Here is a 26,786-nt window from a genome sequence, read left to right on the forward strand (position 1 = left end):
CTTCTCCGGGCGTTCATTGGCTTCCGATGTTCCTATCCTTTGGTCTCGTTCCCTTCCCTGTTTTCCCTCGTGTTAGGCTCTTTTTATTGTTGTCCTCTCCCCGCATTACTTTCTGTCCCCTTTTCCTCCTCCCCTTGGCTACTTGTCCTTGTGGCTGATTCTTCCTCCACCTCCAGTATTCTTCTGCTTTCTTTCTTCCTTTGATGTTTGTCTCTGCTATTCTCTTCCCATCTTCCCATGGTAATCCCCGAGACCTCTACCGTTTGGTTTATGGTGGTGTTCCATGTTTGGCAGGGTCGGCCTACCTTCCATTCCGAGGCACATAGAATCTTAGCAGCCCGAATGATATGGTCTTTGTTCCTCCTGTTGATACGAGTATGTCCCCAGTATCTCATCTACCTCATCTTCAGTCTCCTGGCAATCGTCTTTTCCTCTAATAGTTCTCTTCTCTGCTCTCTTGTGAGGTTGCTGTTTTCTTCAGTATCCTGAGTGCCTTCCACTCCGCCCTCCTCAATGTTCGTCTGTTGCTCTTTGTTGGCGCTGAAGTGCTAATTCCGTATAAGATTGTCGGTGCTACGATCGTGTTGTAAATCATCATTTCAAGCTGTCCGGTATTTTCTTCGCTCGTATGAAGTTCCAGATTCCGTGTGTGATTCTGAATGCGTTGGTTATTCTGTCATTCACTGCGTTGTGCCTGCTGAGGGTGCTGCTTATGTACATACGTTCCCATATATTTGATCTTGTGCTTCACGGTTATCTCCTTCACGGCTATGGTCTTCTCTCCTTCTTTGTACTGGGGGTGTTGTTTGCTGGCACTCTTGTCATCATGTAGCTCTTTTCGTTGTATATTTGTAGGTCCACCATTTCCGGGTGTACCTAGTATCCCGATGGCCTGGACGAAGTCCTCAGTGTCTTATAAATTATCCGCGATTACGAGTAGATCGTCCGCGTACGCCAGTAATGTCGGTAGTTGTAATTGGTCGCCTATGCTAAGGTTCCTCACAACCATCCTTGTTTGTTCTATAGCGTGGTCTAGTGCTATCGCGAAGAGCCTTGGGGAAACGGACATCCTTGTTTGATCCCCCTGGTTTTCTTTTGGTGTTCTTCCAAAACCATTGTATACTAGTATACTCCCTTTGCCACGCGTGTATGGTTCTGTGGATTAGGGATTTGGGTAGTCCCAGCATCGCCCACGCTGTCATTGGTATATATTTTCTGTTTCCCCCTTGTTTCCTCCTTTTATATTTTCTGATGTGCCTATACCATTACATTTCCGTATTCCTCTCCATTGGTCTGAGTTTGGTGATGTTCTCGGCGAATTCCTTGATTTCGTGTTGCTCATAGGCTCTGTTTTCTTCTTCCTTAGCTTCCCTTAGCTTCTTCTTTGTTTCAGGTTAGTTTGGGTTTTGGCCCGCTTTCTGTTCGGTCACATGGGCGGTTTCTGTTTCCCTAGTGTTTTCCTTGTTGCTTCTTTGATCGTTTCGCCGATCTTTTTCCATATGGTATCCCATCCCCTTTTTGCTTCTAATCTTTTACCACTGATTTCGGTACTCCTTTCTTTTCTTCTCCCCTGACAGAAGTTTCACATTCCGCCCTTCGGTTTCCCCGTTGTGCTCCTTGTCCTTTCCTTCCTGCTCTCTTCTTCCCCTCCCCCCTCTTTACTTTCCCCTTTACCATTTTGTGGTCCGATCCTACTATTTTTGCCCATATGTCTGCTGTGTTCGTGACGCTTATTTCCTTTGATTACATGTTACCATTTTGGACTTGCCGAATATGTTTTCTACCCTCAGTCCATGTAGGTGTACCATGTTCCTAAAGGTCGCTGCCGTTCCCTTCCTCCTATTCACTTCCGTCCAGTCTGCCTAGTTGTGCATTGAAGTCGCCTAGTATGATACCCAGGTTCTTTTCGCACTTTTTTTGTTGTTTCATTTCGATTTCTGAGTTCCGCCTGCCCTCTTTTGTCCGAGGGGATGTGGCATCCTATGATTGTTAGTCTTCTTATGTTCATCTTGATTTGGGCCATGGATATACTCTTGCTTTTCCTTCAGATTTCTCCACCTCAATGCATCGGTGCTTCTTGATTACGATTTCCGCAACCCTGCTGGTTCTCTCCTTCTTCCCTCCACGTATCCGTCTACGTCTCCTATCAATTGTGGGTAGAAATTTTCCAGGTTTTCCCTGATGTATGCGTTGATTCCTTTTTTAATTATTTGGTAACTTGTTACAAAATTAAACTTTACAACTCTGTTTCATTCATGATCTATTATTAACGAGCTCCTAGGGAGTTTATAATTTTGCGGTGTCTGTCCGTCTGTCGGTTAGCACGATATCTCGATAACGAATGAACCGATTACGATGAAATTTTGTAGATGGATTCTTTATCAAATTTGTAGATCAGAGTTCGTGAATTGGCAATATATCCTACACAATTAGGAAGGCCCTTTTGACATCTCTGTGAATTATGAACCGAATTGCAAGAAATTCATTACGCAAATAGCTTTAGCCATATAAAAAGTGAGAATCTAACAAAACGTCCGCTTCATCTCTAAAAATACGCCTCAAAAAGGAAAATCGACAATCACGGCCCTACATAGTTTAACATACAAACTGGAAAAGATGCCTGAGCAGTATTTGTCTGGGAGACCTTGACATTTTTTCAGTGTAAAAATGTCTACTTGACGAATTTCCGCAGGAAAACAAATTTACAAAAATTTATCTCTAAACCAAACGCTCCCGTTACACTGGTCATTTTTTTAAACCCCAAATGATTCCGTTCTTGCGGTTGAAAACCTCGTATTGAAGAAGACTGGCATAACTGTTTTAATGATTGGTTGTATCGACTGCATAAATGTGTTAAGTCAACATGAGACTTTTGAAAAACAATAAAATAAGTCTTTCTGATGTCTGAGTTAAACCGGAATGGCTCCCTTCAAGTTGTTATTTGAACGGGTCGCCGGGGTCGAGTGCGGGGATATAAAAGATTCACTGATCGTAGTCGGTTTATTAATTTGTCAAAAATCGGGTGTTATTGTCGTAATCGGGAAGTGTCGTAATTTGGTAGTGTTCTAAATATAAAAGTCGAATATCAGCACATGCCTTAGATGAAAACATCACTTAACTTAAGTACGAACCTAAATTACAAAGTACTATGAACTTACCTAAATATAAAAGTCGAACTCCACAAGGTGTCTTAATTATTACAATTAAGTTCGCTAAGCTGGACTATGCTCGCCTTATTCTAGAATTGTACATGAAAATTTCCAAATAACAAGGACATCACAAAAATGAGATAATGATGACCACCTGTAGAAACATATTTGAATTTGAATTATTACTGATTATTGATAATTATTGTTAATATATATATAGCAGCGCCATCTGTTGAGGTAATACAGACATTAAAGTTTATTTTAGACAGATTTCTATTTTATTTGAAATTACGTTTATGTGTTTCGCTATAGAGTAGTTTTTGTCGTAGTGTGCAGAAATTTTCGAAACAACCTACGTATAGAAAGGACGCTCGCGTAGTTTATTTACCACTTCTGATTCATCAGAATTGTTAGATTCTTATATTTTATGTTATACTTCATAGTGACATTTTCCTGCAACAAGAAGCCTCAGCAATGCCCTACTGCATACAACTTTAATTAACGTTTCCAACAAATACACAGTACAAGAATATACTGTGAATTCACTACTTTAACACCTCAATTACCTATTGTTGACTCTAAGACACGAATACGTCAATAAACCCGGTGTACACAACGTTTTCTACAAGGAATTGAAGTGCTATAATAGCTTGTAACTTTTTTGATACTGCAGGAAACTTTCCGATTTCCCTATTCTTGCTTCACACGTACACAACTATTTCAACTGCATAAATACAAGTTATTGCATTTGGATCTCGCGAAAAGTTTGCATTGCCCGCATGAGAATAGCCATGAGAGACGGGATAAAAATTTTTAAGTGGATCCGATACAGGCTCATGAAAATTGCAACGACCGATAAGGAGATGCTTTCAAGGAAACAGCGCATACAACTGAATTTACGATAGGCGTCAGTCGTCGTTATGACTACCGGCATTTGGGAAAGAGCGCCGCAACGCCGATCAAACGTTTAGTTCGCATGTGGCCGTTACTGCCAGAACTCCCTTACATCTCCCCGTTTAAACGAGAGAACGTTCGTCCTTAAAAAAGATCTAAGACAGTTGCGATTGTCACCTGTTCGCGCTTGATAATTTTGCGTTGTGAGACTGTCAGTGAGTTAACCGTTAAGAAGTTTCGGGAGAAGGGTGAGTACTTCCTTTTTGATCGAGTGCCGTAACGTCTAGGAACAATCCGCGGAATTACCATAATATTTTTGACGTTATCAATTTTGAAAGTTTCGACGGATGCGAGTTCTTCTATTAGTCGGAAGTAACTTTGTGGCATCGTCTCCCTTGGAAACTTCGCGGAATGATAAAGGGAAACCTTTTGTCTTGTTGAATTTCAGTTTAAATTTTGAGCGACGTTTTCCCAAATTTAGTTTTCGCTGCAAACTGTACTTCATACACTGACACGAGTCAGACTTAATTCCTGCGGGTTCAAAACAAATCTTATACATAATTTAATGCGTCCTATATCTGCGTGCCCCTAGTTTACTTATTATTGCAGGTGTATAAATATTATGAAATGAGGAAAAGCGTTGAAGATATTATACGTACTGCGATGGTACAAATCCATACGACGAGAAATGAGATTCGATTAAACATCGGTCACTGAGCATCCTTTATGAATTGTTGATATCTATTTACAATTTCAAGTGTACTACTGCTGTAACTACAGGGTCGAACCGAATTTAATTAAACATTGATAATGCGACTTCTGAGACCAGTTGCGTCAAAATTAACCAAACAAAAACAACACGACACTCGCCCATCACATGACAAAATAGTATAGGCCCTAAGAATAATCGTATTAGTAGTGCCCACTTCAATATCTCGGAGTATTCATTCCACATGTGAATTATTTTGCAAATTCTGCAGCTTAGAAATCAAGGACACATCGTTTAAGTTTTCTATGAAAATATTATTTTTAACCATAACTTGTTTTAATCCTGAAAATTCTGATCGTTTTGAATGATGCAAGACAAAATCTACACAATTTTCTTTCTTACGGAGTGTTTTTTATAAATTTTTATAAGTAGCGATCATGTTCAAGTTAAGTCTCGGTAGCAAAAACGTTCTATAAAACGATCGCTGCAAAGTTCTTTACAAGTAAATCTCCTGCTAACCACAAATTATGCGAAAATGGCTACTTTCTAACCGTAAATTACAAATATCGTTATTCATATGTGTGTCCTATGCACCGGTAAGTTTTGAAAAATCTGTGGCTATTCTTCGACATGTTGCGCAAAATTTATCTCAAGTGTCAGAAAAATCTAAAGAAAAGGAAAAATAGAGCAATCGAAAGAATTTGATGGATGTGTAGGACTCACAGAAATGAGGCTAAAGTGTCCCAAGGAGTAAACTTGAAAATTTAAGTAGTTCTGAAGGAACCGAAGCAACTGATGCATTGGAATAATCCGAATGTAGAAGAAATAAAAGACAGGTTTCACATATTAGGTAAGGATTATGTTTATTTAAGCAGAGCCTGAAAATACTTGGCATAAAAGGCAATCATTTTGTGAAAAAATATAGTGCCCAAGCATTTAGAAACAAGATACGAAGAATCGCATACAATTTTCAGTACGGGAATTTTTTTGTCACTTAGCTCGTATTCGGTAACACGACGTTTAATCCGGCTCATATTCATTTCATTAATTTCATTTCAATTTTAGCTGAAACGGGCTCAATGAAGAGTCTGTATGCACAACTTTTCATAAATCTATTCGTATCAGTTTGCCATACAACGACTCGGATCGTTGATGGATACACTGTGAAAGCAAATATTTACAAAACTTCTTTCCGATTTGATCCAAAGACGATGGACACTTTGATTCATATTTGAAGACAAATTATGGCATTTTCTGGCAATTTAAAGGCCTTTCTTGAGCTAAATTTGGGGATACCTATTTTGTCCAGCTGTCGTTTCTAAAAATAAAGCGCGACGATTTCCAAATTTGAAAATCACAGCCGATGTGATGTTTATAAAGAAGTTACCGGATCTAACCTCATTTTTTTTTAATCGAACACCCCATACCTATAGGTATATTATCATCTCAAAAGATAGCATGTGAAATTCTTTCTTAAAAAATATAACACACCTGAGATAATATCCAAAAAAGAGTAAAGCGATTCAAAAAAATTCAAAAAAGATTCAAAAAGATTACAAAAGGATTTAACACAATTAAAAAAAGAAGGTTCAAATGATTAAAAAAACTATCAAAGTCCTCGTGTGAGATCGAAGGGACTTCAGCACATTTTTGTGTAATAGATCAGTACTTATTCTATTACCCAGTTTTGACTTTACAATCAATAAGATCTTGTCGAAGGCTACCACATTATTTCCTGTGTTGATACCCGCTTCCGACGTCCCATGCATCCACAATTCGCATTTTGGGAGATTTCGCTAAAAACCCCTCATAGCTCGAGCTTCTATTACCGACACACAAAAGAGAGACCGCTATTAGAGCGCTAAGAAACTTTTGGGGGCCCAAAGTCGACTACCCCTTGAAGACGAGCGCGTTGCAACTTGGTTAATATCGCCGCTAGGACAAAAAACATTCCGCTGGTTTACAAGACCTTTCCAACGACAGCAATTTGAAAACAATCGGACCAAAAATGTAGAAGAAGATTGGAAAAAACTGAAAAATCAAATCTCCAGGATAGTATAACACACTCGGTGATAGCGCCCAGGTTGCGCCGACCCCACATCTTGTAAACCCGTCCCTAAAGTTAGTAATTACACGGCCACGGTAGGTACATTTCACTCCTCGTCTTTCTACAAGCGTTCTTCTACGGGCCCGCATTTACTGTCAGCCAGCAAGCCAGCCAAAGTGAGATTAAAAGCTAACATTTTACAAATAAATTTGCAAAAATGCGTTAAAAAATACAACAAATTTCAAACAGATTTTTGAATTTCTTAAACATCTTTTTTGTATCTTTTAAAATCAATATTGAATTTGTTTAAATTTTTCAGTGATATATTTTTGACTTGATTAAAATACACAGTATGTTCCATTTAAAACTAAGGTTAGGTCCAATAACTTTTTTACCTGACCCGGTATCTTTATTTTGAATATGGTAGATTATTCAAAAATCCTTTTCAAGAGACTTTTTATTTCCCCCCTCTCCCATAAGCGAGCGAATATTTTTAACCATTTTTTTTACCATTTTTGACACAAAAACGACGATTATATTACTTTCTTTATAGCACTAAGAATTACGGAGATGCCTTATAAAGACGTCGAATAGGGGAAAGAGTTACGGGCAACCTAAAATCTATTAAAATAGCGGTTTGGTGTTGCTTTTTGTATTATCACAAATGAGAGGCATCTTCACTACGTAACTAGTTTTTCTAGTGTGTCGACTATAATAGTTTTACGGCTTCGAAGACAGAGTTCAGCATCCTCTTTAGTTTTACCGTTTCACGGACAGCAAAGAACTACACTGTATTTTTAGCAACAGCTTTTTATGGTAACGAAAAGGTATTGGCGCGCTTAATTAGTCGGTCCTCGACAGCGTACGGCTGTTTTTCCTAAAGAACTCGTTTTACACTACTTTAGCGGTTAATTACTTTCCCTTATTTCGCGATAATCCGTATTTTCAAGGTTTCTCTTTTAATGTGACTTACGGAACTCGTTGTTAATTTTATGCTCCAATGAAAACTAAGATACCCATAATCACCATTTGGTTTTTTTTTACACTCGAAGCTCTTTGAAAACGACTTTACTTTTTTTCTTGTTACGTACTGTTTGGCCGAATGATCCCCAAAATCTCCCCGTAATGAGCCCTACTATCCTTTCTGATTAACTACCATCCACAAAATAGCTTCTTATCAATGAAACATGCCAATATTTACTGTTTGACTCGTTTACTTCGCTTCTGCACTGTAGTTGGTACTTACATGCGACGGCCCACACGAATTCAAAAGAATGCAAACTTGATTTTTTGGATGGCGTTTTTGAATACGAAATAACTGCTGTTATCATCGCCAATCTGAAGCCTCACTTCCTAAAAGCATTACGAGAAACAATACTTATAGTACCCCATGGAATTAAAATGATGGGAACAAGACAATTGTCAATTCCACCAAGTACACTTTAAGACGATTTTTTAAATTCCATCAAAAATAATTGATTGGAAAATTCTACCCTCTAATCTTCTGCACCCTGTGGAGTATCGATGGTACTTGTTTAACCCCTACTATCTCAGAAATATCAACTTTTCATATCTCTATCTTAGAGCTAGCGTTACAGAAAACAGCGCCGTGAATATGAGGGTTCTTGTTCACAAGCAAAAATAAAGCAAAATGGAAAAGTAGTAAAAGTAATTCGGATAGGCGCCACTTGGTCTTCAGCAATTGTCAAAAGAGAGAGGAGAATACTTTCCAAAAAGAAGAAACAAGGCAGACTAAAAATCCTTGTTCTGGTTCTGAAAAGCTAAGGGAATGAAATACTTGATAGAGCTGGAACATAAACAATAATTAACGTAACAATCGATAGCGATTTAATCAAATGATCTCGTAACAACGGAATCAACACGTAGTCGGAGAAAGTATTAATATCAAAACAGGCGTCGGTAGAAATAACGGAGTTATTATCGTTAAGTGAATCTCAAGCAAATGCAATAATTACAATTCGATTGTATCGAAAACCAATATGTAATCAAACGGTAAATCGACGAAAATAACAAAAATTTCTTTTGAATTCTGGTCATAGCCGCCGTCTCAATTCAGAAGGGCGCGTTCTGCAAATCTGCAACACATAATAACACAACGAAACAAATAAAGGGGTAGTGAATCGCGTTGCATGTACAGTATTGCAAATAACAATACCAACGTATGACACTAGGTAAATTGTACACTAAAACTGTAATTAATACTGAAAAAGAATCAATAATTTGAATGACTACACTAGCAAAAGCAAAATTTGGTAGACTACGACTAATTTTTTCAATAGTAATGCAATCTAATCAATTCCAAAGATAAACAAAAAAAATCTATCTACTTTCGATACTTATGGTTTTGGATCTGTTGATGAGAGTATGGCTATACCTACTTTTTAGAAAATTGTATTTTTAGCGTAACACAACGAAGTTGAGGTAAAGCTTATGTGCTCGTGTTTCCGTCCGTCCGTCCGTCCGTTCCATCGAGATCTCGGACCCTGAGCCACCTAGAGACTTCGGGTTTTCGCTAATTGATAGCAGTTATGGTCTATATTTGCCCAATTCGATCAGTTTCATTTAACTCCATATTTTGCGCAGACTGCGCAATGCCAACTTTCATATTTATGGGGATATTTCTTTGAAATTTTAACCACAGACGCTTCTAGTAAAGATAAACATTTCGCGCATAGTAAAAATTATGTGGGCATGCGCAGTGACTGCACAGGCTGCTCATAGCCAACTTTCTTATGTATGGTAATATTTCTTTGAAACTTTATTTTACTTATTTAACTCCTCTCTTTCTCTGAACGTGGACGTGCTTCAATATGCAGATTCGACATTTTGTGTGCTTTTGGTGACGATGCGTCGTTTCAATACTTTGTGTTACGCGGCAATACCCACGAGTGGGTTTTGGAACATTTTTTAGATTTTTTGTGAATTTTGAAAAATGACATTTCATCGTAGCACCATATCTCGATAACGAATTGACATACAACCATGTGTTGAAAATTTAACGCTCTACAAAAGAGTGTACAGATTCTTTTGTTGTAGGATGTAAGAGAAACAAGTTGTAAATCAGCATATGCATGATGAAAGCGCATTTTTGGTAATACCGATCAGTATTTTATTAGCGAAATTTAAAATGATCTATCTCATGAGTAATCTAACTGAAAATAGGTTAGTCTGCACATCTACACTATAGCAGAAAGCAGTGAAAATTTGAAGTCTCTAGTTATTGTAATTGCTGACATCTCAGCCGGACAGCCAGCCAGCCAGCCAGCCAGCCATAACGAATATAATAGTGTATTTTCAAAAATGCGCTAAAAAGTTATTGAGAAAAAAGGGAAGAAGATAAAAAAATATTGAAGACGCCCCCCTCCCCCCTCTCCCTTTTCTCACAAGGTCCTCGAGGTCGAAAACTTGGGAAATTGTTAAATAACCATTCCTAAACAACATCCCAGAGTTTCATTAACTTCCGACCTTTTTCTATTTGAAACTACCTGCCGACTTTTTAGGAATCCAATGAAAGATAGTCCAGTATGCAGACCTGCAAAAGGTGGTGTATAAGATTTTATTGTTTAAATTTGGGTCCAAATAACATGTATTTGAAGAGTGCACACACATTTTTTTCCCGGCACAACTTTTGGCAGCCAAAAAACCTCAAAATGTTTGGCAAAAAAAACAAACAAAATCGGCCCAATATAAAAATTTTTACAAGCGATCAAAAAACGGCCATTTTTTCAAGGAACTTCAAAAATTGGTCCAATTTTAAATTGTTGGTACTTTTGGATTTTATCGTTCCTTTAGGAGCCACAACGCATTAAAAAAAAGTGAATTCAGTTTTTTAGAAAAGTTGGAAAAAATGGGTGTTTTTTGATCGCGTGTAAAAATTTTTCTATTGGACCGATTTTGTTTGTTTTTTTTATCGACGCAGAATTTTGTTTTCTTTAATTTACTAAAGAAGTGTTACTCATAAAATATGGACCGTTTTCGAGTTTTAAGTGAAAAACTGAAAAAAGTCCCAACATTTTGAGGTTTTTTGGCTGCCAAAAGTTGTGCCGGGAAGAAATTTGTGTGCACTCTTCAAATACATGTAATTTGAACCCAAATGGACCATTTAAAACGTTAAAATCGTTTACACCACATTTTGCAGGAATCGGCCCTTCGGACTATTCAAAAAAATTTCATAAGGGCAGTTTCTTATAATAGTTATTTACATAAAAAATTTCCTGACAGAAAGTAGGCAAGAAATGAAGGTTACGGGACGATTTTGGGTAAAAATGAATGAATGAATTTCTCAGATGTTGTTTTTTACTTTCTAGTCTCCCGATTGGAAAGGCACACAATTTCCAAGATCCAATACCCTCTCGTCTAGTTTTCATTGCGAGACCAACAATTACGTAAAGTTTCGCAAATGTGCCCAAGCATGTGCTGCGTTTTATGGAGATTATACTACCACCGCTCATTAAAGGGTATCAAAATAATGGGCAATATACGAAGGAATCGTTAACGATGTACGCCGCTGTATATGTAGTTAATCGCGTACACCCTACGTAATAATTACAGAAAGGGAATATGTGGCGGTGTTTATTTTACCAGTAACTGGTTTCGGGAAATCTATTTAGTTCGACAATAAACCCCGACTAACCCCAAGCCATGTAAGTGTATACGCCGCCGCCGACGTCGGGGGAGGTACGGCTTTTACTTACATTAGAATAGGCTCTCACTTTCTCCTTTGTGTCTTTTCCACTGTTTCTTCTTTCAACAATGCATCAGATGCGTCGTGCAGACACCACCGTTTATGTGTAGTGAGAAATAAGGGTTGCATCTAAATAGCATTGCTGGATAATAATTATCATTTATCACTCAAACGTGTATTTTTGACAAAATTGTGTGTTTCAATATAGTCTTTGGAATTGAAAAAATGTACACAATCTCACTTTGCCATTCGAAAGGAAAGCTCACTCGCGATACATTTTTGGAAAACTCGAAATGTTTATTCGGAAAAAGTTCAAACGATGCTCCGAAGTTAAGGGTGGAATTATTAATTGGTAACGTAAAGTGTTTGCACTTTTGCTTCATTTCGTCAAGTTTCCATAAATTGAATCTCATTTTATTGTTTGCCATTCAAGTTTATTTATCCATCCCTAATTCATTCGCCTACCTTTACCGTTGTAATTTTATATTCGAGCTTCATAAAGTAGGTAAATGGAGAATTCACCAAGTATGTATATCGCAATCGCAATTGATGACACTCACGTGTCACGCCTATCAATGAAAAACGGTGCCGTTTTCGAAATTTATTTCGCGTCGGAAATATTTCCGTCAAAATTTATAACGCCCGTCTATATCCAAATTCATAATAAATTTTGCTTTAGAAAGCGCATAAACTTGACATTCCGCGCACGCGAATTTATTATCAATAACCTTAGGGCGCGCTTCTGTCAAATTCTTTTGCTTATATGTCGTTTCCGCTATCCACCCATACAGAGATCTCTCTGTACCTACCCTTAAAACTGATAAAAAGCCATTTCGCCCTATTTTCTCTCGAAATAACGTTGTCGATTTGAAGCGGCGCGCGTTTTATAAATTGGGTTTGATTAAAATTTATTTTCTTTTAGTTTTCCGTATTTAGAGTTCACAACTATCTAACCGCCGGGAATTCGCTGTTTTGCATAATGCACTTCGCCGACACGTTTTTCGTGTTATGCAAGGTAGGGGGGAGTAGCTAATGAAAATTTTAGCCGTTAATTAAAAAGGGATGCATGTTCGTCTAATTAATATTGCGCTATATAGGTGGACGCATTTTTCGCTAAACCTAATTCCGCTGCTACGAGTCCGCTTCTCGGCAAACTTTATCGGGAAATATCCATTTCGTAAATTGAATTTTATGATTTTATGTATGTACGTACCTAAATTGATATACGTATTGCATTAGCATGCGGAGTCGAGATTTTAAATTAATTTTTTTACAAATCTTATCATGATTAAAAATATCTGCATCTCTTGGATATTATTTTGTTTACTACTCCTCGTACCCCTCAAGGAAACTTGCCGCCAGAACAAATTTATCATCAGCGAAATATTCTGAACGCGAATTTACTAGACGTGAATTTAAGGGTTCCAATGTAACTTTAAAACATTGACCGACCGCCGGAAAAATCGTATTTGAAAATTTACCGACAACGTTACTTCCAATAATGTCGTCCAACGGCGCGCAAAGCGTTTTAGTCCTCACCATCTCCACCCCGTTCGTTATCTTCGGAGGTCGACGAAGAGCGAGTACTTGTTTACAATGTAATTCCGGATCTCTAAACTTCACACCTGTGCCATTACTTATCTAATTCAATTAAATTTTACTTTGATAAAGTCCCCTTATTGTTAACTAATTTTCCTAAAAACACAATACAGTCTTCACCCACATGTTGCTTCACATAACTACGACTAAAATTAAATAATAAAAACAGCTCTCTGCCTCTTTGTAATAAATTCCACCAGATTTAATAAATTTAAATACAGGGTATGTCGCTTGTTATTCTCATATTTTTAAAAACTACGCTACATATGCGCATTATATAGCAACCTAGGAAGGCATACACTTATTGTCGGCATTATTTCAACCTGAAAGGTATACCGTCCTGGTTTATATTGCAGCAATCCTCGAGAAGCGAAAGCGAATCGTATCTTCCAAGGAAACAACCATCGCAGCTTGACAAAGCTCATAAAATGTTTGGGTGTCAGGCGTGCACAAGTCACGGCAAAAAGTTAATACAAAACTAAAAATAAAATAAGAATACAAGCTTTGTGAATCCTCGGGTACTAGTGGATATAAACACCTTTGTTCTGGCAAATAATCTACAGGTACACAAAAGAAAAATATATCCAAAAACAAAAAAATCAAACCCAATTCTAATTACTTCAGACTTGCGTACCCCCTTAATAAATGGGTTTCGGATTGCGATATAGGAAAACAAAGATAGGTAATTAAATTAAAACAGATGAAAACAACTTTACCTAAAGAGGATACAGCCACATCCCATTCGCGTAAAGACGTTTACATAACTAATTTAAACAATTTTAGCGTGATGACTCTTTCATAAAAATTAGAACGTTTCAACGACAAAAGCAAAAGTGATATTTTTCTCAATATCAATGGTACCAACTATTCCCAACACACTAAGAACACATTCAGTCAGTTGAAATTTTATTTTTTGAAATTTCAAGGGTTAGAGAAAATTTACAGGTTGTCGAAATTTAGAAGACCGATTTTCCAATAAATTATTTTTTAGTGGAATTTCAAAGGTAATTTAAGCACTTGGTTGAATGGTTGAATTTTGCATCATTTAATGCCCATAGAGCATTGTTTCTTTAATGAATTCTGGATGTCTGTAGACGAGACGTCGGAGAATTTGATCATATTTAATTATATTAATTACCGCTATTTGATTACAACCGCGCATTCCGAGTGAGGTCATTTCAGCATCGGAGAAACTGCAAAGTATTTGGGAATGATTTAGTACTTTAGCTTTTATGTGATTCGTAGGGCGGGAATTAATTAAACGAAGTAACGATTAAAGATGGCCGTCGGCGTTAATAGGAAGCCATTTTGTAGGCGTGCTTTAACCAATACGGAATCTAGGGGATTGCTTTTGGCAAAAAATTGAGGATTCGTGGTTAATTCCACAGCGAAACTTGGGCGTAAACCTGGGAGAAAGTTCAAATTGATTAATTTGCATTTGGTTATCAGTGCGACCAGTTGGCTTCCAATTTAAAATTTTGATTATTTCGCGTCTGAACTACGGAAAGTTTAACCGCACATTTGAAAATAAAATACCAATTCGAATCGGGAATTTCTAAGTGATATCCACGTGGTTTGGCGCTAAGTAAATTAGTTCGGAATTTATCAAGGGCCAAAGCCGGTGTTTTTCGGACACAATAGAAAACTCCAACTTAGAAAATTCGAGTGCGAAATTGTTACGTTCACTTTGGGTAAAAGTAACAAAATTACCTTGAGATAAGCACACGGTGGTCTCGGAGTTCACAAGAAAAAATAAAACAAAAGGGAAAAGTAGTAATAGTAATCCGGATAGGCGCCACTTAGTCTTTAGTCATTTCCAAAAGAGAAGGGAGAATACTTACCAAAAGGGAGAAACAAAGCAGACTAAGAGATCCTTGTTTTGGTTTTGATAAGTTGAAAGAATAAAATATTTGATAGGGGTAGCACATAAACAATAATTGGGGATCAACACGTAGTGCGAGAAAATATCAAAAACAGTCTTCCGCTTCCGCAGACAACAACGGAGCTATAATCATTAAGTGAATATCAAGCAAATGTAATAAATACAATTCGATGATATCGAAAATCAATATATAATCAAATTTTAATCATGTAATCCTCAAAAATATCAAAAATTACCTTTGAATTCTGGTCGTAGCGGTCGTCTTCAGAAGGGCACGTTCTGAAAATATGTAACAGACAACAACACAACGAAACAAATAAAAGGGGTAGTGAATCGCGCTGCAACTAAAATATTGCGAAATAGCAATGTTTAACGTCTGACACGGAGGCTAATCATATACTAAAAACTGTAATTAATACTTAAAAAGAAGAGATACAGAGACAGACTGAAGAAAGTGCGGAAAATTCCAGCAAAAGTGTGGACGAATGGAAAGAAGAAACTTGCAATGACAAGGAAAAAGGTAAAAGCAGAAGGGAGAAAGATACAGAAGGTGGGGTAGTGATTGCACTGAAGAGCGGAATAGAAACAGAAGAATCATGGGGAAAGGAGGAAATGGTGAGATGTCCGGTTTCAAAATTCAAACTACGCGAATGATTGGGAATGTGTTTGCTAAAAGTAGCCAAAATTGAAACAGAATGAGAAACTGCCGAAAAGTATCTAACGTGTAGATATGCGGAAATGTAGACCGGCAAATTTCGTTCGTATCTTATTTGACAGGTGAGAAAAGAATAGCGATGTATAATTTGTATTTGAGCACTTTGGGCGATTGAGGTGGCGAAACTTCAAATTCAAATTGACTTTTATTGACGAAACCGGCCCGGGTAGCCATATTCGCAATCGATCTCGAGGTTTTTTTTGTGCGGGAAGAAGCACTTAGGAGTATGAGTGGTTGTAGAACATTAAATTTAGGAGGTTAAATCTTGGTGGTTTTGTTATTTAATGGCGGTATAAATATTGCGGTGCGCTTCTCTTGTTGTCGCAAGGTTCAGGGCCAGACAGCAGTACGTTGTTAGTATAATTAGGTGCGCTGAGCGGCTGTGGCTGGCAGGGTGAATTATGGACGCATATTTTCAAAGTGTCTCCTAAGGGACTCGCTCCGATGCAACCCTACCGCACTTTGCCCCTCTGTTATTCCATTTGTTGAAGGCACGGACCATTCTAATTCATGTCTTTGCTAACAAATCCGGATCGATGAAAAACCTCCCCTAATTTAGTAAATCCACAAGTTCGACTGACAACTATCAATTTTTACGGTAACCGATTTCGTGGTCCAGACCAAACGCTTAATGAAGATTAACACCCCAACTCTTTACTTTTTATTGTTGGCGCAAATTAAGAGCAACTTTTGTGTACGGTATTTGCTTTGCTCGCTTTAATTTAGCAATTCTGATCGTGGTTTCGCCCTGTTTCGCATTTAATAGGAACGTAGTCCCTAATGGCTGAGCGAATGATTCTGAATTTGATGAGTTTTCCTGATGAATCTCGAGTTTCACTAGATACTAATAATAATCCTCCGAAAGGTTGTTATGCAACAGCGATTTTTCCTATTTTCCAAAGATTACATCTCGGTGCGATTTTAAATCGCATTTGCAAATTTGGTCGGAAAAATGTTGAGCCCCTTTTAATAAGTTTAGTTGGCGGTTAGGCGGCAATTAGTAAGTGGCGACGAGGTTCTGTACGTTCTAATGAACGAAAACGTTGCTGGATTTAAACTGGGTGCGATGATATCTATCCCTACAGTTTAGGTATCTAAATCGGGCCACGTAAGCGAGCTAAACCTTATTATGGTTTGAATTAATAGTGGAACGAAAGGGATCGTGTGTGATTTAGGGATGGAAAAACTTTTTACTTAAATTGCTTCTATTGAATAAAAATGTTTTTCTCGAACTGATTTGAGTCGTAAATCTTGTAACTATCTAAACTCTTGTGCTAATTTTATCTTGCCATTAATTTCAACTTTCCCTTGTTGAAAATTTATAGTTTTACACTTCGACCATTTTTTCCCCTTGCGTTTTACTCTACGAAAACATTCCTTTGTTTATTGGGCACGTGTACTAATTACGCATTAATTAAATTACATACTGCAGCGCTCCCCCTCTCATTTTTCAGCAATGTCGCTTTGTACTTGTCAGCAAGAGGGTGTGTATTTATCGTTATGGTAATTCGTCCTATCTCATCTTGTTTGTGCACTCTCGCTGTACGTAAGAGATGGCTCACCAAACCAAATTAATGTACCCCGCGCTCTATTCAATGCAAATGGCCCCTAAACCTTTTTTTCTGCAAATAGAAGATCGTCTAGATTGCAATCTTTTCGGTCCCCCCCGTTTAGGGTATCGCCTATTTATGACTTTTGTTTTGTTTTGTTGTATACCACCCAATTTTTTTACATACCTATGGAGGGTGCCCAATCCAGTATGCGCGTATAAATTGTGCACAACTCTTGGGCAGATAAAGCGTATTTTTTTTCAACCGAAATAGCTTAGTAAATGGTTGGGTTATAATGTTTACTTTCTTGGTAGACGAGTAATGGTGATGAAGCCCTTTACAAATAAACTTTTAAAGACCGCCTGGTATATATTCAAAATCCTCCGACACTCCACTCCAGTGCAGATATTTGCACTGAAAGCTTTGACATCACCAATAGATGTCTCGTCCTGACGTTCCACTTGCTTTTTATGAGTACCCTCTTCCGACACTTCGTTGTCAAAGTATTTGCTTCGACTTCACCAATAGATATGTTTCGCCCTGTCGATTCATTTTGCCTGTGAGGGTACTAACCTCGTTTTCCGTTTTCGAGATATTCGCTCAAGTTTTGATATCTGAGTAATGGATATATTTCCTCTAGACGTCCCAATTACACTTAGTGAGAAGTACTCTCCTTCGACAATCTTAATCCTATCACGATAAGGGGACGAGGGGGAGGACTATGGTTGGTAGAGCTTTTATTAGAATGCTATGAAGTGTAGAACGTGTGCCCTATCTCAGGAAAAATTTATGACCCCCCCCCTAAGACAGCGAAATTTGATGGCCGTCTGGCACACCTTCAAGGTGTAGGCTTCCTATTGCAAAAAATTCTAGGACATTATTCTTAAAAAATGCGCTAAAAACTCTCAACTTTGTACGTTACACTGCATTATTTTAAACGGGGTGCCCTAATGATTGTTTAAATTTACGCAGAACCTCGATAAACCGCAGAGTACTTTAGCAGTTGTGCGAAAACTTAATTTTTTATGGAAAGCCCTTTATTTCTGTTCACCAATGGATTCTAGATTGAAAAATCGGGACAGTTTCTAATTAGATCTGTACAGGGTATAAATCCTGTCTTGAACACTCCATTTATCTCCAGAAGAACATTTTTTTAAAGAAGTTTTTTATGACATCCAAAATTATAAAAAGTTTGCTGCTAATGTAGATACTTTAAGATTGTGGTCAGTGGCGTACGCCTGCAGAGTCATCGGGGGCATATATATTATTTAATAAAACAATTTATTGTAACAAATCATTTGTTTTGGCAGCCTAATTAAATACAGATGTACGCCACTGTTCATATTTTTGAAGTTTTTAGGTTTATTGACAAATTTTAATATTTCTATTCTTTCCTCCCGTCATTTTCATTTTCTTGCACCCCCTTTCCAAATCTCATTTTCTTCGACATATATAAACATTCCTTTCCCAATACCCTTCCATTATTTCTATCATTTCCATTATCTGTTCTACCTCTGTTGCCATGATTACTACGTCGTCAACGTATTCCATGGAGCATATTATCTTTCTTCTTCTTATTACTATATGCTCCCACCTTTATACTTGATTCTGTCCTTTAACTCCTTGTCAATTTTCCCATCTTCCATCATTTTCCATACTTATTCTCTTTTCAGTCTGTGAAACGGCCCTTTTAAGTCCATGAAAACCGCAAAAACTTTTGCGCCCTTTTTTCCCAATTCCTTTTCCGCCCATCTGTGTAATAAATATACACATAATATGCAATCGATCGTTCTCCCTCCCTTTCCTGAATCCTATTTGTTTTTCCTACAACATCCTCTTCTCTTCCATTTCTCTTTCCAACCTTTCCTTCAATATCATTGCATAGACTCTATACGCCGGAGTCATTATTCCCCTATAATTTCCCACACAATCAGTTTTGTCTGTAGAAGATTGGCACAATTACGCCTTTCGTCAATTCTTGGGATAAACCGCCTCCGTTCCATACCTTGTTTACCCGACTTCTTATCCTTTCCTGGACCCTATCTGTCCAAGCCCTTTACTGCCGCTTTTCCGATCTTTGGTCTTTTTAATTGTTGCTATATCCACTTTCTTGATATTGCGTATTCTTCAATTTCCTTTTTTCCTACCTTTTCCATAGCTTCCTCTTTCTTCTGCTTTCCTTGTAGTAACTTAACAAAATGTTTCCACTCCGCTAATTGTATTTTCCTCCCACTTGTTCTATTTCTCTTATATCTATTTCTCCCTTCTGTACACTCTTTGTCCAACTACTCCCCCCCATATTTGTTTCCATGCTATTGCTTTTATATCCATTCCTCTTCTGTGTTCTCTCCTACTTTCCTGGTTCCTCTTGTCTTCTCTATACAGCACCACCGTGTCTCTTGTCCAATAACTGGATTTCCCTTCGTGTTTGTGTTTTTTCATTTCTTGATCTTCTTAACTTACCCATTGGACTCAATTCTATCTTGTGGTGATCCGATCGTATCGTTTTTCCTACAATCCTACTTTAAATTCTTGCCTTGCATTATTTTTTCCTTACTAGTAAGTAATTATACTTACCAACCTCCTTCTTTTCTCCTCTTTCTTTTCTTCCTGTATGTATGTGAATTGCCCCTCCCTATCTCCCTCTATAGGTATTTCCGTTTCAAATTCAGCAACCTATTCACTCCTAATTCCAGTAACACTTCTCCTCTTTGTTGCACTCTTCATTTTCTATCCTGTGGTCCTCTTCCGATCTCTACCCAATTTCCTTGAATTCTTGTTCTGCCATCAACCCCCCCCCCCCCCCCTCGCCCTTATTTACCTTATTTTTTTATTTCTTCCACTCCTCTGATCTGTATTCCTTCCTCCTTTCGCGTTTCATCTCCCCATTCAATTATTCCTTTTTACCCCCGTTAATACACATTATTTTGCTCGTTCATGTTCATGTTCCCCTTCGAAAATTGGTTCTTTCATTTGGAATCCTGTTCGTTATTTTCTCCCAATTCTTTTCTTCTATCCATGATTCTACCATCCCCACGATCCTCTTACAAACACCCAGAATTGAGCGGCTTACTTTCTTTCTTCTTCCAAATCCCGCCCTTTCCTCTCCAGTTATTTTCCTTTTTTTTCTCACTAATCTTTTGTCTTTGGTATTCCATCTGTATTCTTCATGATCTACCATTCGTTTCCCATATCCCTCTCTTAGATGCTTGCCTTTTCCTATTTCCCTTGCCACAACCTCTTTAATTTCTCTTTGTGCCCTTTCTTCATATGCCAATTCGTCATCTATGTATACTCCGCTCCCCATGAACTCTCTCTCTTTTTTCGCTTTTTCCATTACTACTCCCATTATCGTTATGTTTTTCTTTATTTTTTCTCTTTCTCTGACCACTGGCACAGTCAATTACAACTCTTGTTATAGCTCCCATCAGGATCCTTACTTCCTCTAGGTCAAAATGTATCGGATTTACCTTCGGAATCGCTTTCCAACTGGACTTCCGTGATAATAAATGTCGAGAAAACAACCTACTCTCTAAATCGTTCTCCAAATGCCTCAGTTTCTTAAAATTGTTCGAAAATGATTTCTAGTTTCTCTCTTCCGTCTCTCGTTTCTTTTTCTATACCTTTCCCCCCCAAACCTCGCCTCTTCGTTGCTATACTGTTCTCATATTCTCAGTTCTCATGAATCTTTTTTCCGTTACTCCATTTATCTTTCACTTATATTTCCATTGCACCCGACATCCTTTTTCCCCTTTCTCCCCTTACTTCCTTTCTGTAGCTTTTACTTTTTTCTGGCCATTCCTTCGTGCTTTCGCACGCCCTTTATCGTTACATTGTTATGTACCTTCACCATTCCTCTTTCTTTCTTTCGCCAGTTCTTCTTTTCTATTCCCTCCCATATTCCTTCATCATTTTCTCCTTAGTCCTTTCTGTCTGTTTGCGGTCTTCCTTATTAATTTTTTGCCCATCTCCTTTCATTTACCGGTAAGTAGGTTTATGGAACCAAATAACCATTCCTTTTACTTTCTTTAGGGAAAGGGTAGACTCCGCTTCTGTGACATACCGCGGTTTAACCCTTGTTTTCGATTATTAGCGAGCTCCTAGCGAGTTTATAATTTTGCGGTGTCTGTCCGTCTGTCCGTCCGTCCGTTAGCAGGATATCTCGATAACGAAGGACCGATTACGATGAAATTTTGTAGGCGGATTCTCTATCGAATTTGTAGATCGGAGTTCGTGAATTGGCAATGTAGACCAAAAAATAAGGATGGCCCTGTTATTTATGAACCGAATTGCATGAAATTCAATATGGTCATAGCTCTAGCCATGAAATATATAATTCCAAATGTTGAGTCTAATCGATTCAACATTAGCAGTGCCCTTTTCGCATCGTGATCATTTACGAACCGAATTGGAAAGGTTTTATTATTTATGAAGGTATATAAATGAAATTTGATACCTACTTAGGCACTTGGAATAAAATCAAACGTAACGCTAGTTTCAAAATGTGGTTTTGCGCATGCGCAGTGCCAACTTTCTTATTTATGAAAGCATTTAAATGAAATTTTGATACATAGGCATTTGGAATAAAACCAAATCGACCGCCAGTGTTAAAATTTGGTTGGCGTATGCTATAGCAATACTCAGGAGCTCGTTTGCTATATTTGTTTACACATTTATCCGCACGGATCACAGGCCAGTGGCTACCCCGTAAAATATTGCAAACTTTAAAATTCGTATTTCGAAAAGCGAAAAGAAAAACGAAACAAATTGTACACACGCGATACGTTGACGTAAAGACCTTAGTAAATTAGATTCACTTGTGCGAGCTTAAGAGCTTTGTGCTTTGCACAGATTGTAAATCATGGCCCTTTGTTGAGGTCTGGTTACACAATTTAATAATCGACATGTGGTTTTTTTTGTACATTATGTAAATTGGAGTTTAAAATTATACAAACCGCCATTTTTTTTCAGATTTTCATCTCAGGCGCCGAAACTTCATCTGATAATCATATTTGGTAAGTGTGCTTTTAATTTTTCGTCACGTTGTTGACGGGCTTCGCTAAAATGTATTGCCTATGATAATTTTAATGGGGAGTTGCTGTCGGCGTCAATGCAAATTCGTTTAATTCTCCACGGGGACTATCGATGACGTTATTATTCGCGTAAAAGAATTTGCAATTAAGAGTTTTGGCAACAGAATTGGAAAGGGACGCGATTTCGCGATCGATATGCCAGGGAATGCTCCAGTATGAAATTTATTAGATTAAAGCCTCGGTGTAGACACCTTGTTCTAAAATATCAGTACAACTACAAACAGTAGTTGCGCTGGTAGGCTTATGAGATTTAGCTACAACTTCGAAGTTGAGGGAATTTACAATGTGTATCCGTCTGACCCGAGTATCTCGCACGGGGATTAACGTTCCTTCCACTCTCTGTGTGCTTCACGATCGAACTCTCCTCCACAGTAAATATTTTCGGTCAAATCCCCTTTATACGGGAGCTAGAATGTGGCGGAATGAGTTAGAGGTGAATGGTTTAAAATTTTCTTAAATCCGATTTTAGTCAAGTTTCTCTTTGTTAATGTCTTCGAGGATAATTTTCTTTGCTCGGATCCTTCCAGCTTATGCACTGCGAACTTATTTTCATTTGCGTTCCTCACTTTGCATGAATGGAGAGTAAGCTTGTGGCTTAAGTACATCGTTAAAATGCTAGACCTATGTTAGTGGTTTTGATAGTTTTGATTAAATTTGCACAATATTTGGAACTGAGTTGGCATAACGAATTATATAATATAGAAGTATGATTACGCAATACCAACTAATAACGACACGCCATTTTATTGTTTGTTTTTGCAGTAAAAGATTTAGGAGTAATTTTTCGATACCTGTAGCGTCAACTTTTTCATTATCTATTTGCTTATAAATTCACTTTGAAAGGATGTACATAGTATAGATCAAAAGCTCTGTCGTATAGAGCATTAACTTGAAAATTAAATTTAATCTACATGTTCTTTCTTCTACATTCTTTCTACATGTTTCTTCACCTTCCTTTCCTTGCTTTTTCATTTGTACTTTTTTATGTTGTCCTTTTCTTTCTTTTCCATCATTGTTATGTACCTGTTTCTCTCTTCTGTACACTCTCTGTCCCATCACTCCTTTCTATTATCTCTTCCTTCCCCTTCATTTACCTGTTACTACGTTATATTAAATATTTTATCATCCCTTCAACTTTTCCCATTCCTCTCTGTACTCTCTCCTATTTCTTCCACTTGTTCCTTTAGTCTCCACAGTGACTCTATATCTCCCTTCCTCCTTGCATCTTTCCATTTCTTGATTTTTTATCTTCCCTTTTAGAGTCATTTCTATCGGTTGGTTCTATCCTTGTTTTTAGGGAAATGGTTTATTGTTCATATTTTGTAAATATTCCACATATCTGCTTATGATCTAGTTCGGCAGTCTACTAGTATGTAATCAAATACTGTCTTCTCTTTTTCTCCCATGTATGGGAATTTTCCGTCCCTCTCTCCCTCCAAATTTCCGTTTAAAATACTCCACCTCTCTTTTCTGATAATTCCAGTAACATTTCTCTCTCTTTGTTGTATTCTTTATCTCTTAACTTTCAATGTTCCTAAACCCATCTTTGCCCATGTCCTTTATTCCTTGTTCTGTTCCTGTTGCCTGTTCATCTACACTATTTTCTATTTTCTTTTCTAACTGTTTCATTTTTTCTATGTTGTATATAATTATCACTCTCAATTTTCTTTCCTCCCACTTCTACTTGTCTTTCCTAAATACCTTTCTCCTCTTTCATTTCTTCGCCCATACCCTTATCTCTCTTTTACCCCTGTTAGTATATCCATCCTCCTCGCAAATTGGTTCCTTCATATGTATTCACTCGGTACCCTCTTCTTTATTTTCTCCACAACATCAAATCATCTTCCAAACTATCAGAATCGAACGTATTTACTTGCAGCTCCCGCTACATTCCAGAACATCCACGTACTTATAGTAGTCCAATGACTAAACCTCTCTATTTCAAATAAATCTTGCCAGGACCACTGCTGCTCCATTTCCAGCCATCATTTCTACAGAGTACAATGATAAGAGAGGCGCAGCCAGAATCCCAGATCCTCAACATTGGTTCTTGATGAATCAGCGACCTCTTCCGAGCATAGACGTCGGGCAAATGATGCGAGATACGAGTAACACAATTGACCATCGATCTCGGATGGCCTTGAAAATAAAATATGACAACACAAAAAGTTTGTCCTGACCTTTGATAATCTTTAACCCCCCCCCCCCCACACACATTACTTTCCTCTCTGATTTCACTAGTTCCTTTTCTTTGTTACACCGTCTGTATTCTTCCTCATCCCTTATTAATTTCTTACTTTCTTGCCCATCCCTCTCCGCCACTAGTAGGTATACAAGGCCGAACCTGGTTAAGCTCAAGGCCGCTTGAGACCTTGCGGTGACCTTAGGAAGTAAGTTAAAGTGAAGTTCAACGATCAACTGCCACGTGTCGGTGACCTTGGAAAATATGGCAAGGTGAATCTAAGATTCCTTGACCTTGAAATGTAGACATGTGCATATTTTGTACTTTACACTTTGTACTTCACTTGCAAGGTTAATAAGGATCAATGACCTCAATATTTTTTTAGTATCATAGTTGACTTTCAAAGTAAACCAAGGTTAATGATCAGGTCAAGTTTTTGAGGTAGGATCATATTTCATTTTCAACGAGGCAATCTTCGAGTATCAGATTTCAAATTTTGGCAATTTTCGGGTGGTAACCTTGGAAATTAAGTTAAAATGTCGGTCTTACATCTCCCGCTGACGAGGGATTTTGGATTTTTGATTAAAGGTTGCTCGCCTCTGTCCTGCTAGGTCAAGGTAAAGGTTAACGGTCGCTCGTCTCCTGGTGATGACATTAGGATGTTGGTGAAGATGAAGCTCATAGGTCACTAGCTCCTGATAGTGACCTTGCGGGTTTAGTCAAGGTGAAGTTGCTTATGCGGTTTTGAAACGCAGTTTAAGCTATTGATTAAAAGCCGCATTCATGCATATCGAATTAAATTATGTCATGGGTAGCGTACGCTGAGCACTCGCAACCAAAGCAAGTGATAGCTATTTAGGGATAATAGGGATATCCCTCGACCAAGGTGAAATTCGGATACCGTCGTCCCCCTCCTGACGAGGACTAAAACGAAAACTAAATAGTAGTCTCAAATGTTAACGAGAGGTCCAAAAGTTGGTCACCATTCAATGTCCAAAGTTTGCTCACCGTTCAAAGTCTAAAGATTGGTCGCCGTTCAAAGTCCAAAGTTTGCGATAGGCATTTACTACATATCATGCATTTAAAATCTAACATAGAAAACCATGGGAAAACGAAGAACAACGGCATTTTAAAGGTTGACAAAGGTCAGCGACCTCACTATTTGTGCTGCCATTTCATTTTCAAGGTAAATGGTACCATTTAGTTATCGTAGAATACTCTTGTCCTTGGGAGTAAAATGTAACACAGTCAAACGCCCTTTCAGTTTTACCTCTTCCGAAAATTACCAAAATTTGCAATTGATTACCCGAAAGATATTTCATGTAAATGTATAAGTAGAGAAGGTTATACAAACGGTAAAGTGCAAAATATATACATGCATCAATAAAAGGAGACCAAGGTTAGAAGAGTAAAGTGCAATCTACGTAACTTTTCGAAGTCATTACTTGAATCGCAAATATTCTAGGGTGAACGACAGAACGAGGCCTCGATTTTTCGCCTGACATTTGAAAAGAGGGAGAGGTTTAGAGGTCAACTACCTATCGAACAAGGCTTTGACTTATTTTCCGAGGCCTTCGAGAAAGGGGTGGAGTAAACGACCAAGTTGACCTTTGAGTTTCACATTGACCCACTTTGCAAGGTGATCTCCAGAAGGCGAGTGACCTTTAAACCACACATTGACCTACAAAAATGGGACTATTAATCTCTGATGACTTTGAAGATAAAATATGACACAAAAATGACCATTGGAGACAATCAATTTGTCAGCTTCACTAGGATCTGCTTTCCAAATGATGATGAACTTAATTCTTAACCTACTTTTCAAGGTCACCGCAAGATGGCCAAAGACTGAAACAGGTTCGGCCTTGTATATCTACTGGCACCTCTCTAATTTCTCTGTGTACCCTTTTTTCTCATACGTCAAGTCATCACCTATGTATATCCAATTTCTTTCCCTTACCTCTCATAATATCCCTCTTCTTTTCCATGCCAGTTCCGCGATTATTACTTTATTTTCCCCTACTTCAATTGTTCTCGTTCCCCTCTACTTGTACACTTTGTTGTAGCCTTTCCTTCATGCTTTTACTCTCTTTTCCTTTTTGCAGCTTTACTCGTTTAAACGTTATATTGTTCTTTATCTTCTCTCTCTCTTTTCTATCAGTTTCTCTTTTTCCTTATCCCATTGCGCTTCCCTTCCTTTTATTTTCCAATTTCCCACATTCTCTCTTTCATTATTACCTATTTCCTTTTTAGCGCATTTC

General features: G+C 37.9%; 1 protein-coding gene across 3 annotated transcripts in view; it reads left to right on the plus strand.

Moving 5' to 3' along the window:
* The first annotated feature begins 4,139 nt into the window (after positions 1 to 4,139).
* Positions 4,140 to 26,786, plus strand: part of LOC116179364 (myosin-G heavy chain-like) — a 155,211-nt gene continuing 132,564 nt past the window's right edge. For 2 of the 3 annotated variants that reach the window (XM_031499148.1, XM_031499149.1), the window contains exons 1-2: positions 4,140 to 4,291; positions 22,222 to 22,265. The gene's annotated coding sequence lies outside the window, so the exon portion shown is untranslated. The remainder of the gene's footprint in view (positions 4,292 to 22,221; positions 22,266 to 26,786) is intronic. The other variant, XM_031499150.1, reaches the window with a different exon arrangement.

This window comes from Photinus pyralis, unplaced genomic scaffold, assembly GCF_008802855.1.
Source record: "Photinus pyralis isolate 1611_PpyrPB1 unplaced genomic scaffold, Ppyr1.3 Ppyr1.4_LG8, whole genome shotgun sequence".
In the NCBI taxonomy this organism is placed as follows: Eukaryota; Metazoa; Arthropoda; class Insecta; order Coleoptera; family Lampyridae; genus Photinus; species Photinus pyralis.